The 16332-nt window shown below is 39.0% G+C and overlaps 1 protein-coding gene across 1 annotated transcript in view; it reads right to left on the minus strand.

Annotated features, from left to right (window-relative positions):
- The window catches only part of LOC117982930 (neurotrimin-like), a 563100-nt gene that overhangs the window by 251247 nt on the left and 295521 nt on the right, over positions 1-16332 (minus strand). The window lies entirely within an intron of this gene.

Here is a 16332-nt window from a genome sequence, read left to right on the forward strand (position 1 = left end):
GAGGATATACGCCGCACGGGTTATCGGGAGCGAAGACAGACAGCGATGCGCGGGGCCGCGTCGAGGCGTTGTGTGCGCGCCGCGCTGGTTAAAGCGTAATAGCGCTCGGAGCGTTCATTGCTGAACTAGCGTTGCGTGCGGCATCGCGCGCGTCGGTCGAGACGGTGAGTGTGCGCGCTCGTCGTTGCGTAGTGGCGCTCATAGCGTGCTCTATTCAAACGGCGATGTGGAGATACAAAATATAATTTACTTATTGTAACTTATGTGCTGGGGCGACACATGAGGTTTACAATAAAGAATACTAATTTGAGAATGGGACCACTTTGAGTACAAGGATACATTTCTTATATTATAAGGCGATACTTTCTAAAGTCTGAGAGCGATTTATGGTTGAACTGACAATTTGGCTGCTTAGGCGGAGAAAACCGCGCGTCCCTCGGGATGTGTTTGGTGAATCTTTGCTTGAGATGGCTTTCAGTGTTATTAGTGAACTATCTGACATTCTTCTGAAGACTTCTATCATTCCGTGGTGATTGCAAATACTTACAAGGTACATAAATGCTGAAGATGGGATTAGGCCTGTGGATATAGTCTCCCTCGCTTCGGCGTTTGTATCGCAGTGCGCCTGGCTCTGTTTGGCGTCTGACTATCAGTTAGATGTTAGATAGGGATTAGGCCTGTAGATGCCATGGTGAGCCTTGTTCATTCTTGACAATAGTTTGCTATGTTTGAATTTGTGATTACATCGGCGTGCGTTCACACATAGTGCGAACGTATGTTAATGGGGTTGCATTCAAGTATAGTGGATGTTAAATTGAGTTGTAGGCCCATGTACTAAATCTGCAGTGAGCCTGGCTCGTCTTTAGGATTTAATTACATTGGAAACTAGAATAGGATTGGCTAGCGATGGCAGATCATACGGCTATTTCTGGTTTTGTCTTGTTCTGGTATCCTGTGTTTACTTTTGAATTATTTGCTGGTATGCGTTGGAGCGCTTTGGAAGACGCTTATGCGAAGGAGACCCAGTGCCTTTGATGCTTTGTGATTCTTATATGAAGAAGAACCTAGTATCTCGGGCTTTGTGAATCCTTTGCTGAGTTGATTCTAGCATGCTTTAATAGCTACCAATCACAGTGGGCACGTAATGCTGCTGTACTGTTTGTACTCTGACATTCGTTGGAATGCTTAACCACCTTGTGGTGTTTACTGAATACACGCACAATATAAATGCAACATTATTATACCAATACATAAATATTGAAGGTTGGGTTAAGGCCTGTGGATATTCCCGCAGTGAGTCTGACTCTCCTTGAAACCTATTAACAGGTCTGTAGTGGGAGAGCACCACTCTAAAAATGCTGTATCAGCTATGGCTGCATCGTGGGATCATAAGAGGCACGCACCTCTTTCTAAAGTATGCTTGCATACGTTGCGCCGTTTATCAAATGATGACGTTGTGGGGGGGGGGGCTACTGTTCGTTGGTATTTTATGTACTTAGTGTCATAGGATACTAAGGGAAGGCAGAAGCTCACCGTACATGGCGCGGAGGGGCTATGTACCATCATTTACTTTTTTAATTCCCCAAGTAAATGATGCCATCCTTCCAAGCTTCTATCCCAAAGGGGTTAGCAGTTTGGAGCAAGAAGTCTTCAAATTCGCGAACTCCGTAAAGTCGTTTAGGCCTGATGAACTCATTATTTCCGATACTCTAAAAGTTCTTGGTTTATTATGGACACAACATTTCAAGGGGTCTTACTGCTATACGATACACGTGCCACTTTAAGGGAATTAATTTAAACCGTAACCTTTGGAAAGATTCGAAGGAAAAATAGGGTAGAGTTTTTTTAGACCTCGTCAGTTTAGTGACAATTTGGGGCCGTGACCAGGATTGGTCATAACGGCTTAATAGAGTGGGATAAAGTAGGCGAAAGCCTACAATTTGTTGCTCGTGAAATGGAAAGAGTCTGAGGAAATTTTGAGTTCATCAGGGTTGTGGTAGCTGATTGCGTGTCGTAATTATCAGTGTTAGTTAGTAAACAATTTAAAGATTTTATCTTGTTTTAAGCCAAATATGCTCCATGATTAGGAGAAGTGGTAGTAGTAGGTGTGATAAATAACGTAGTGAAAGATAGAGAGTATGTGCGATAAACAACGGAGCGAAAGACACATAATAATTGATAAAAGGTAGACTGAGCAAAAGACAATTAAATATATTGATTAGTGACAGATAATACGAGTTGAAGACGTAAGTTTAAGCAGGTGTATAGAGTGAAGTATTGGTAAAATGTTTTGCTATAACATAAGGCATCTTAATAAATTGTAGGTTACAAAGTCATAAAATCATGACATCAGGGGGTTGTGCGAATTAAATATGTGATAAGAGAGTAGGTAACTTATAAAGCAAAATTAGGTATAGAGGGAACAAAGGACATTTTTTTTTTAGCTAAACGTAAACAGGCATTATTGAACTGAGATTTAGATAGTTGAAAAGGGAAGTATAGGGAAATACTCTAATTGATTAATATGCTTAGAGTTGAGGCATTATCGTGTCTGTGGAATTGAATGTGTGAATAAATAATAGGTACATTGGTTGATGATGAATGTTATGACATAAAGATGTGGAAATAAAGATGTGTGCATGGAAATGTAGGTTATTAAAGGGAAGTGTGGAGAAGAAGTCATACGATGAGTAAAGCCAGTTTCGTGTTAATATTTTTGATGATATTTAACTAAACTAACAAAGTGAGTGTCAAACATGAATCGCTTATGGATCCGGGCGTAAGGATAGTAATCTTAGATAAATTCAGTTGGCGTAGAATCATAAGATCAGGGGGTTGCAACGCAATAGTGCTAAATAAAATATAGGAAGAGTATTACCTAGAGTAAATTCTATTCTGCACGCTTCATGGAAGTCATTCTATTCGCATGCATCATAGAATTTAGGGGGTTGAATGTAACGATACTCAACTGGCATACTAAAATATTATAAAATTTTAATATGCAAAATAGTACAAAATTTTTGCTATAAATTTATCGAAATTAGGTTAGTACATATCAGCAGTAAAGTATTCCACATAAGAATATAAAGGTTCACTTTTAAGAGTTTCAATTTTAACTCCTAACGCATAACGTTGGCAAACATTGGGAATCGAGGATATACGCCGCACGGGTTATCGGGAGCGAAGACAGACAGCGATGCGCGGGGCCGCGTCGAGGCGTTGTGTGCGCGCCGCGCTGGTTAAAGCGTAATAGCGCTCGGAGCGTTCATTGCTGAACTAGCGTTGCGTGCGGCATCGCGCGCGTCGGTCGAGACGGTGAGTGTGCGCGCTCGTCGTTGCGTAGTGGCGCTCATAGCGTGCTCTATTCAAACGGCGATGTGGAGATACAAAATATAATTTACTTATTGTAACTTATGTGCTGGGGCGACACATGAGGTTTACAATAAAGAATACTAATTTGAGAATGGGACCACTTTGAGTACAAGGATACATTTCTTATATTATAAGGCGATACTTTCTAAAGTCTGAGAGCGATTTATGGTTGAACTGACAATTTGGCTGCTTAGGCGGAGAAAACCGCGCGTCCCTCGGGATGTGTTTGGTGAATCTTTGCTTGAGATGGCTTTCAGTGTTATTAGTGAACTATCTGACATTCTTCTGAAGACTTCTATCATTCCGTGGTGATTGCAAATACTTACAAGGTACATAAATGCTGAAGATGGGATTAGGCCTGTGGATATAGTCTCCCTCGCTTCGGCGTTTGTATCGCAGTGCGCCTGGCTCTGTTTGGCGTCTGACTATCAGTTAGATGTTAGATAGGGATTAGGCCTGTAGATGCCATGGTGAGCCTTGTTCATTCTTGACAATAGTTTGCTATGTTTGAATTTGTGATTACATCGGCGTGCGTTCACACATAGTGCGAACGTATGTTAATGGGGTTGCATTCAAGTATAGTGGATGTTAAATTGAGTTGTAGGCCCATGTACTAAATCTGCAGTGAGCCTGGCTCGTCTTTAGGATTTAATTACATTGGAAACTAGAATAGGATTGGCTAGCGATGGCAGATCATACGGCTATTTCTGGTTTTGTCTTGTTCTGGTATCCTGTGTTTACTTTTGAATTATTTGCTGGTATGCGTTGGAGCGCTTTGGAAGACGCTTATGCGAAGGAGACCCAGTGCCTTTGATGCTTTGTGATTCTTATATGAAGAAGAACCTAGTATCTCGGGCTTTGTGAATCCTTTGCTGAGTTGATTCTAGCATGCTTTAATAGCTACCAATCACAGTGGGCACGTAATGCTGCTGTACTGTTTGTACTCTGACATTCGTTGGAATGCTTAACCACCTTGTGGTGTTTACTGAATACACGCACAATATAAATGCAACATTATTATACCAATACATAAATATTGAAGGTTGGGTTAAGGCCTGTGGATATTCCCGCAGTGAGTCTGACTCTCCTTGAAACCTATTAACAGGTCTGTAGTGGGAGAGCACCACTCTAAAAATGCTGTATCAGCTATGGCTGCATCGTGGGATCATAAGAGGCACGCACCTCTTTCTAAAGTATGCTTGCATACGTTGCGCCGTTTATCAAATGATGACGTTGTGGGGGGGGGGCTACTGTTCGTTGGTATTTTATGTACTTAGTGTCATAGGATACTAAGGGAAGGCAGAAGCTCACCGTACATGGCGCGGAGGGGCTATGTACCATCATTTACTTTTTTAATTCCCCAAGTAAATGATGCCATCCTTCCAAGCTTCTATCCCAAAGGGGTTAGCAGTTTGGAGCAAGAAGTCTTCAAATTCGCGAACTCCGTAAAGTCGTTTAGGCCTGATGAACTCATTATTTCCGATACTCTAAAAGTTCTTGGTTTATTAAGGACACAACATTTCAAGGGGTCTTACTGCTATACGATACACGTGCCACTTTAAGGGAATTAATTTAAACCGTAACCTTTGGAAAGATTCGAAGGAAAAATAGGGTAGAGTTTTTTTAGACCTCGTCAGTTTAGTGACAAGTTGCTCAGCATAAAAGTTGGCCCACACCCGTTCGGTACCCTCATTCCGCACATTGTCTTGATTACGTAACTTTTGATTCCACTAATCACAACAAAACATTCTAACCTGTCCCCCGCCAACATTTTATGATTTTGTTTTTATGCAAAACCTTGTATATGCGTACTCTTGAGGTTGAATTCTCTGTGGTATTGTTTTACTTTAGTGTTTCCGTTTTATGATGGTGTACAGTACAGCATATTTCATTTCAACAATATTTAGTTATTTATAAACTAATTCCAAGTAGACACGTAGCGAGAAAACATTAGTAAATTAATATTTACTGATAGAATTGCGAATATCACGGTACCGACCTATTTCACTGACAGTCTTATCCTCACCCAATTACTACACCTACCTAATTACAAATCCCCAATTGCGACATATCAAATTCGAAGATTAACAGGTAATTTAACTTAATAGGTACCTATTCTAGTTCCTGTTTGTGATCACTCATCATAAATTTACTACTACCCGACTAATTTATCAAGCACACCGGAACAATAACTAAATGTCTATTCATGCGGACCACATCGCTGCCGTCCTTTATGTAAAAAGCTGTCTAAACTACATAAAATATTTTAAGAATTATCGCCACAAAAATGGGAATCAGTACCTATATACCTACCCTTACATACCCTTATATTATAAATGCGAAAGTGTGTTTGTTTGTTGGTTTGTTGAATCATGAAAATTGGCAGGTAGGTAGGTCTTATAGCAGACATTCGGGGAAAATCTAAAAACCGTGAATTTGTTTTTACCTGACACAAAAAAATTAAATTGTGGTCATGAACTAATAATTAATATTTTCGATTTTCGAAGTAAGATAACTATATCAAGTGGGGTATCATAATATGAAAGGTCTTCACCTGTGCATTCTAAAACAGATTTCTATTTATTTTTATGCATCATAGTTTTTGAATTATCGTGCAAAATGTCTAAAAATACGACTGTAGTACGGAACCCTCGTTGCGCGAGCCTGACTCGCACTTGGCCGGTTTTTTTAATGTATGTACATCGATTTTTTCGAGGTTTCTGGACCGATTTGCATTTTTTTTAAATTTCAACTTAATATTTAGATAGATAGTTTTAGTGTGGTGTGGTTGTGACACATCGGAAAGGATGTCGTCGACAGTCCCCTACGCTATAAATTAATCAGAGGTTTAGGCATCGACACTGACATCTCTTGCGGCGTATCGCGGTAATGTTATAATCCGCTTTAAATCCTATTGTTGTATAATTCAAATGGAATATTACCATTACGTGTTATCCTTTGAGGTAATGTTGATTCCTGAACGAGAAGCATGCTATTACATGCTATTAATAACGTAAGTATACACGCTGAAATTTTGATGGTTGTTTTCCCGAAGCGAAATGATTTTGTCGTGGTATTACAATCGATTAATAAATATAAAAAATTATTAGAGTCAAAAATGTCAAATTTACAATCGAGAAAAACAAAAATCGAATAAGACCTCGAACCAATAGTGATACCGCGTGCGTGCATACTAGTTTATGCCGTATCACTACGCAGGAGAGCTTATTTTGCTCTAAACTTTTTTACTTTATTGGCAGCGCGGTTTGAGTAGATGTACCTACCTACTATTCACGTTACGTCTAGGGAGTTACTATTGTTTCTCACACTTTCGAGTTGACGATTTTTTTAAAATTATTTCAAAACAAAAACATTTCTATTTTTTAAGTTTAACTCAACATTTCGATAGGTACTACTACTGATAACAAATCATTCTGCCGCGGGACGACAACCACTAAAATTTCACCGTGTATAATTACTATAAATACACATCAAAGACAAATTATGACTATTTAATTTAGTTTCATTTAGTCAAATGACGATGAACTATAGATACAGTGCGACAAGGCTCTCTTGGCACTTGAATGACATTGACAGGGGGGCGCTGTTGGAGAACAACGGCGTAGAATATTCAAACAAGAACAAAGGAGTCACTTGACGGCAACGTTAGTTCCGATTTTTGCCACGCGCCAAGATAGCCTTGTCGCACGGTATTTTATATTCATACAAAAGGGCCTCAATTAGTTACAGATTCTCGCTAGTGATTTAAAAAGAAGATACAAACTTACAAGAGTAGAAGAGATCTACAGTAGGTACCTGGCAAGAAATAATTTTACATCGAAAGAGATAGCGGTTTCGTAGAGCGTTGTCTCTGTCGTTGAGACTGACAAAACGTCACATAGGTATGAGTTACCGAGACAATGCTCTACAAAGATTTAAGTTATTAAAAATCCCGTGGGAACTCTTCGATTTTCCGAGATAAAAAGTAGCCTATGTCCTTCCCTGGGATGCAACCTAATTCTGTGCCAAATTTCGTCCAAATCAGTTGAACAGATGGGCTGTGAAAGGCTAGCAGATATACAGACAGACAAACTTTCGCATTTATAATATTAGTATGGATTAAAACATTTTCTCAGTCAGAAGCTAGAAAACATAATATGAATATTATTGTTCTGCTACAAAACCAATACGAATTGGATATGCATGACGACATTCGATATTTATATTCGAGTGGCATGCCAGCTTCATTTCAGCCCGTTTGGCTGTCACAACGGATGCTGTAGAGGCAACGCATCCCCAGACACTTGGAAAACGAAACGTACGAACGCAAAATCGATGTTTACTATTGTAGGACGGCATGTCTCCATCCCGCTGGGATATCTCGGGTCCGGAATTATCGAAAAGCCTTCAAAGCTACTTGTTGCTAATAAAATACCTACCTATGTGGTTATTTATTATTGATCTCAGGATTCGTCATCAAGTAAATCTATTTAGTTCTCACAACATTCAAAAAGTGTGTGTAAGAGTAGGTAAAATGCAGTTGCCAAAAAGTGACAGCATTAAAAAACCAAATTGAATTATTTTATTGTGCAAGTGGGCCTAAATGTTAAAAGTCCGCTTTAAACTATAACTTTGTTGCGCAGAAAAGTTAATAAAAAAACAAACATCGTCCATATTATATTTATGAATAGATAGATAGTTAACAGACTGAAAAATCGGGTTATAAAATTTTAAATATAACATTGAATCTATCTTTTGTTCCTAGATTTTAATTCTCGCGTCGCGCAGTTAGGTCACAAGTTAGGTTGAAATGTTGACCCAGTTTGAGGGACATCGATAAAAGAGTCTATTTCTATTGAAAATAGGGAAGCGAGGCTGACTGTGACCGAGTCACTTTGAAACAGAAATGTTGTTGAGCCCGTTGAGCTTTTTTTAGAATCACATGTTTGATATGTATACTGTTGAAAATGTATCAAATCATCTGTTATTTTATTACTAACTAGCTAATGCACGCGACTTCGTTCGCGTGGATTTAGGTTCTTAAAATTCCCGCGGGAACTCTTTGATTTTCCAGGATAAAAGTAGCCTATGTCACTCTTCAAGTCTTTAACTATACCCATGCAAAAAATCACGTTGATTCGTTGCTCCGTAGCGACGTGATTCAAGGACAAACTAACAAACCAAGAAACAAACATACTTTCGAATTTATAATATAGGTAGTGAGGTATATAATATGGGTAGTGATGTAATTCACTTTAATTCTCCTTCTACTTTATTTGTGCCAAGCTCAAGTTTGATTTTGCATGGATGGTATCGTGACGTTAGAAAACTCATCTTGACGAAGCGCTGGTCAATTTTAAGCTTCAAAATATGGAACATCTGTGTAAAGTTGCCTGTCTATCGGTGCTTTATAGTCTATAGCATAAATTTCGAAGAGTGAACTCAAGAACGTTTTGACCTGGTTCTTCCTTCTCCACCACCACCACCTTTCACCATTGGCCAAGTGCGGATTAGCAAATTTCACACGTCTTTAGGAACAATTATGCAGAACTCTTAGGCATGCAGATTTCCTCAAGATGGTTTGCTTCACTGTTAAAGCAAGAGATATATCATCATCAGCCTGTGGGCGTCCACTGTTGGACATAGGCCTTCCCTAAAGAGCGCCACCACACCCGGTCCTCAGTCTTCCTCGTCCAGCCACGTCCCGCCAGCTTCTTTATATCGTCGATCCATCGTGCTGGAGGGCGTCCCACACTACGCTTGCTTAAACGCGGTCTCCACTCAAGGACTTTCCGGCTCCAATGACCATCGCCTCTACGACAGACATGACCTGCCCACTGTCACATCAGCTTGCTAATAGTTTGGGCTATGTCAGTGACCTTGGAACTCCGGCGGATCTCCTCATTTCAGATCTTATCCCTCAAGGAAACTCCTAACATAGCCCGCTGAGCAACTTTGAATTTGTAAATAAGGCCGTTTGTGAGTGTCCATGTTTCAGCACCATAGGTGAGGACGGGAAGAACACACTGGTTAAAGATTTTCATCTTAAAGCACTGAGGAATTGACGATGAAGAGATTTATACGTATTTACAATTGTTTAAAACGCACATAACTTCTTCTACGTTAGAAGTGCGTGTCTTCTGTCCACTGTCCACGTATCGAACCCGTATCACCCGAATGGGCGACTGAAGTCTTAAATACTAGGCTATTACCACTGTAATATAGAGACCTGCTGCGCGATTGCGAGAAAATGACAGCTACAAGGTCACGATCGCAATTATCTCTGATTGGTTAACGCTCGCTCACTATTGGCTACAACGCATTGTTGCAACAAGAATCGCACAAATTCAGTCAATCAGAACACTTGAGATTGTAATAATGATTGATGCAGGTTTTAGACAATCGCCCTAGTGGTAAAATGGCTATCCCATATTACAGCCGTTTTCTGCTGAGCCTGCATACGCCCTCAGAATAACTTGCCTTTATAGCGACTATAAAGTTCTTTGAGTGCCTTAGGCCCTTCTCTATCTGTTTATATTGTAAAGGTATAATAAAACTGCTCGACGGTAAATGTTTGTCCAGGAATTTTTGAACTTCGTAACACAGAAACGCAAATAGGACTGTGGAAGTACTCGTAGATTAGCTTTTTCCTTATTGATAGGTCAGGATTAATGTTGTTCTGACCGAATATCACGGCAGCCAATCTCAGCGGAGATTAGCCAACTCATGATTATTATCTCATAGAGCCCCATTAGCTCAACAGGTAAAGGAATGGACTGAAAACCGAAAAGTTGACGGTTCAAACCCCGCCCGTTGCACTATTGTCGTACCTACTCCTAGCACAAGCTTGACGCTTAGTTGGAGAGGAATGGGGAATATTAGTCATTTAACATAGCTAATATTCTTTATATATAAAAAATACCATTGCCAGCTCAGCACGGGTCTAAGAATAGGAAGGGCTTAGGCCATAGTCCACCACGCTGGCCAAGTGCAGATTAGCTAGCCTCACATACTTTCGAGAACTTTAAGGAGAATTCTCAGATATGCAGGTTTTCTCACGATGCTTTCTTTCATCGTTAAAGCAATTAGTGATATTTTAAAACGCACATTGCATAGCTCCGAAAAGTTACAAGTCCATGAGGGATCGAACACCGAACCCCCGATTAGGCGTCCGACTTCATAATCACTAGACGATCTATATAGAAGGAATACCTAACTGACTGATTTATCAACGCACAGAACAAACTACTGGACGGGTCGGCCCAAAATGTGGCATGCAAATAGCTATTAAGACGTAGACATTGGCTAAGCAAGGATTTTTGAAAATTCAATCAAGTGGTAAAGCAGAGTTTGAAAGTGTAGTCCACGCGGAACGAAGTTGCGGGCATGAGCTAGTATTAAATATATCTAATTATAGTTCTTAGTGTTAGAAAATTGTTTATATACAAAAGCATTTTAAGATATCACAACGAGACTGTTCCATTGCTACCAGCAAACACTAAAAGAGTTACTAGATACCCAACACCAGCAGTAAAAACTGCGCTGGCTCAACGCCACTTTGCCTTCTTAGCACCTTTATTATATAAAGCGATTGATAGGAAAACCACAATTAATAATATTAACAACTACTCGGCAAAAACAAAAATAATTTCCTACCTCAAGAACCTTAGTTATGTGAGTATTGAAGAACTTTTAAGCGCACACCACATTTCTACGTAAAAATAATACACACACTTACTTACACACACACCCACACACACACACACACACACACACACACACACACACACACACACACACACACACACACACCCACACACCCACAAAATCATACACCCACACACATATGCATACACGCCATGTGAATTTTTATTTTATTCTATTTTATTTTACTTATTTATCTTATTTTATTGTTTAATTTAGATTTTATTATTAAGTAATAGTTAGATACTCAATAATTGTATTGTAAATTAAAAAAAAGCTTATGTAACAGGGAAGGCACTGGCTCCCATGACACAGTTTATACTTCTTTGGGAGCCAGTGGTCAAAGTCTTATGTGTCAAACCTTTTTTGCAAATAAAGATATATGTTATGTTATGTTATGTTATTAATACTGTGGCTAATTCCGTTGTACACAATCTCTAAACTAAACTAAAATGGCACGTCTAAATCTATTGCTATCCCTTTCATAAAGTTGCTTGCAGAAAAGGATAGCACTAGATTTAAACCTGTTAATTTAGTTTAGTTTAGAGATTGTGTACAAGGGAATCGGCCCCATTAGTGGTATAATATTATGTTGGTTCTTATTGTTCAAACTTTAGGAACCAATAGCCGGCAATAACCGACGTAGCGTCGATTTACGGTGTGGCGGTTACCACAATAGAAACTAGATGGCGCTGTTCAATCGATGACGTAGTCCCGAACAAATGTACCGCCGACAGTACTCGCAATAACAGAGTGTTCTGCAATCTGGACTATATATAGAAGTTTCAAGATACAACCGTCGGCCCAGCTGGCGCTACCGAGCACAACCAACCGCTCGGTGGGAGATCTCCCCTTTGGTACGGTCGAGCCTGCACACCGCTCCCGTACAACGGGTTCAAAAGATCGTACAGTTTATTTTATAAATTGCCTGTCATGAAGTAGTTTCTAGCTTGTCATAATAGGGACCTGTTCTTTCTTAGACAAATAATGGAGCTTAAAAATACTAGTGTAACTTATGAGTGCTCTACCGCCGAGGAAAATCTCGGGAGAAAACGTGCATCGTGCAAGAAATACTAGGACAATCTGTACCTGACAACTAGTGAAAAGCTACCCTTGGAAGAGGCGTAGGTATCATTAATTATAATAGTCCGAATGGTCAGTTACGTGTATTCCACAAGATATCTGAGTCTTAGGGTGAGATCTATTAAGCGCACTCTGACTTAGCTAAGACTTAAAAGACAGAGATAAAGCGAGACAGAGCTATATCTCTCACATAAATCTTTCATGTTTTAACTCAATCTTAAGTCTGAGCAAAGTCAAAGTGCGCTCTCTAGATCTCAGCCTTAGTCTGAGAATTGCTTTAGATCATCATCATCATCTAAATCGTTGGTCCACTACTGAGGTCCGGTCAGGTACACAGGTCTCCTCTCAGAATGAGAAGGGGTTTGGCCATAGTCCACCACTGGCCAAGTGCGGATTGGGACACTTCACATATTTTTGAGAATATTATAGAGTGTTCTTAGGCATGCAGGTTTCCTCACCATGTTTTCCTTCACCATTAAAGCTAGTTGTGTCCGTTAAAATAAGAGGTGCGTAAAGTAAAAGGTCTATGAGGCGCGTTTAGGATTGAACTTCGGCCTCCTTGAATAGGAACCAATGTCTTAACCACCAGGCTATCACCGCTTTTCTATTAGTATTGTAGATGGTACCTAACGCCTGTTATAGGTACTGACTTGACTTTTTCTCTCATACAACTACCAAAATATTTGTTTCCTTTCAGGTTTAAAAGAGCCAGCATACAGAGCTGACAAGCCAGTTAAAAAAATGTTTTTCCTTCCATTCGTCTCGAACCCAATTTCACAATCTGATAAATCAGCAGAATATAAAATGATTTGTCGAAGACGAGAGCTAAAATAAACTTGGAATAAAACACTAATTGCTGTAAGTCTCTAGAACAAATGAATAATTTTCTGTACCTAATAGCTTTTTAGCCTCTCTTAAAAAGCTATTAATTGCCCTAAAATGTTCCCGAGGTATTTTGAAATGCCTTCAAGTTCGCGAATTGGAATAAAAGGTTATAATTAAAAGATATCGGCAGCATTAAGTTGCTAATTTACTTTAGGTACAAAGTAAGACAAGGTATTTTAGGGTATTAAGCTTTTGCTTAGTGCCCGAACTGGTTTAGTTAACTCCAGTCGGCAATTTATTATATTATCAATTGTAAGAAAAGATAATACATACCTTTTATGTATTTGCTCTTTGCACAAAATATTTAACATCTGATCACAACTCTCGACCATAATATGCTAAACTATATTGAAATTATCTAATACTAGCTTATGCCTACGACTTCATCCGCGTGGACTACACAAATTTCGAAACCTTATTTTACCCCCTTAGTGGTCAAATTTTCAAAAATCCTTTCTTAGCGGATGCCTACGTCATAATAGCTATCTGCATGTCTTTCAGCTCGATCCGTCCAGTAGTTTGAGCTGTGCGTTGATAGATCAGTCAATCAGTCACCTTTTTCTTTAATATATTTAGATTAAACTATTAAAAGGTATGTATAGGTACATAACTATAAAGGTATATTTTATAAATAGCACATTTAAGTTAGTTTACCTTGATTTTTTTACCAGCCTTAAGTCCACTGTGGGACACAGGCCTTGTGCGCTTTGTTTGCCACTACGCTTTGTTTTCAGCCTCCCACATCAGGCGAATCTCGCCACCCTACTTATGGTACTGTGTCTGTCAGTCCATTTTAATTAAAATATTCTTATCAGAAAGATAGTTCACCTATTAGGTAGGTAGTAATTCACCAGTAGGTAGGTAAATACATAAAACCTGCTAGGTTAACTAAATTGTAAAACGAAGAGTCACGAAAATTATCTATTTTTAGAAAGAAAAGTTTCAGTTCGTTCAATAAACGCTTAAAATCTACGAGGTTGACCCAAATACTTAAAATATTTAAACGTAGAGCCCTGAACCTTAGTTAGAAACGTTTTTTCAATAAAATAGAGGCTTTTGATAAAAAACCGGCTAAGTGCGAGTCAGACTCGCGCACCGAGGGTTCCGTACTACAGTCGTATTTTTTCGACATTTCGCAGCATAAATCAAAAACTATTATGCATAAAAATCAATTAAAATCTGTTTTAGAATGTACAAATAAAGTCCTTTCATATGATACCCCATTTGGTATAGTAATCTTATATTGAAAGTTGAAAATAATAACATTATTTTGTTCATGAACACATTTTTTTTTTGTGATGTAACTACAGATTCACGGTTTTCGGAATTTTCCCTTTACGTGTGCTATAAGAACTACCTAGCTGCCAAATTTCGTGCTTCTAGATTAATGGGAAGTACTCTGTAGGTTTCTAGATAGACACGACAGACAGACAGACAATGAAGTGATTCTATAAGGATTCCTTTTCAGGTACGGAACCCTAGAAAAGGTCAATGCCTGGCAAAATAGGTCAACCTAGGCTGACCTAACTAGGAATTACTGCGTGTCAAGTGAAAAGACACTATGAATACCTACTACACTTAAATTAAATCCGTGTGTTAATTAAAAGGTGTTTTTTAAAAACCCCACTTTTAAAACTTAACTGAGCTATGTAGCAGTTAAATGCTGAAATTAAATAGCCTATTCAGTCTCACTTCCATGAAGCAAATTCTAATAAATTTTTGATTTTTATTTGCTAAGTCCTTCGGTACAAATACTTATTTGTCTGATATAGGTGAACAAAACTTATCACTAATCATCCATACTAATATTATAAATGCGAAAGTGTGTCTGTCTCTCTGTATATCTGCTAGCTTTTCACGGCTCAACCGTTTAACCAATTTTGATGAAATTGGAATTTTGAGGACATAGGCTACTTTTGATCCCGGAAAATTACAGAGTTCCCATGGGATTTTCAAAAAACTAAATTCACGCGGACGAAGTCGCGGGCATTATCTAGTATTATTATAAACAAGCTTATTCCCGCGACTTCGTTCGCGTGGACTACATAAATTTCAAACCCCCTATTTTAACCCTTAGGGGTAGAATTTTCAGAAATCCTTTCTTAGCGGACGTCTTCGTCGTAATAACTACTTACCAGAATGACAAATTTCAGCCTGATCCATCTAGTGGTTTAAGCTGTACGTTGATAAATCAGTCAGTCAGTCAGTCAGCTTTTCTTTTAAATCTAAACTAGCTTATGCTCGCGACTTCGTCCGCGTGGACTACACAAATTTCATACCCCTATTTCAGCCCCTCAGGGGTTGAATTTTCAAGAATCCTTTCTTACCGGATGCCTACGTCATAATAGCTATCTGCATGCCAAATTTCAGCCCAATCCGTCCATTAGTTTGAGCTGTGCGTTGATAGATCAGTCAGTCAGTCAGTCACCTTTTTTTTCCTTTTATATATTTAGAAGAAGATGTATGTAGATTTTGAAGTAAGTTTGTTCACATTTCAATCATACCGCAACGGAGCAAAATATTTGGATTTTTGCATGGATAATATACATGAATTTTGTCTCGGAAAATCGAAGAATTTCCTCATTCCGATATCCCCTCTAGGCTTTTTCAGCTGTCGCTTGGGTTCTAATAGGCAAAGAACATTAATTCAGCTGTTAACTCTTTATAGGCTCATTTAAAACCCGATAATAAATGGATTCAGTTGAAATTAGTCATAATATACATAAAATAAGTGAAGATATGACCCGGGTACAGCGTGATTTCCACTGCCAATTGATCTGCCATGTGTAATTTTCCACCCATTGCAGTTATAGTAAGAGAGCCCGTGGAAATTTTCAGTAGGTGTTTGATAAAGCCATGATCGCTTAGTGGTTAAGACGTCCGCCTCCTGCTCGAGAGATCGGGGGTTCAATCCCAGGCACGCATCATTAACTTTTTGAAGTTATGTGCTTTGTGGAAGTTCCTACAAGAGACTTATGTCCAGCTGTGGATGTCTAATGGCTGACGGTGACCTTTTCTGGCATTTTTCCGAAAACAACAATAACCTTGCCTGCCACCTATTAACGCCCGCCAGTGTGTTTAATTTCTTAAAACGCACGTAACTCCGCTAAAGTTTGAGGTGCGTGGCCGGATTCGAACCCCCGACCTCCCGAATTTCCACTAGGCTTCATCTAGGCCAGCTTATATTCATTACATACCTATAATTATTATTCTGATATGCGTTTCATGCTTTGATTGACCTAATAAAAGTTCTTACGTAACGTAAAACTATTTAACAAACTTTCTGCT

Source organism: Maniola hyperantus, chromosome 6 (assembly GCF_902806685.2).
Source record: "Maniola hyperantus chromosome 6, iAphHyp1.2, whole genome shotgun sequence".
In the NCBI taxonomy this organism is placed as follows: domain Eukaryota; kingdom Metazoa; phylum Arthropoda; class Insecta; order Lepidoptera; family Nymphalidae; genus Maniola; species Maniola hyperantus.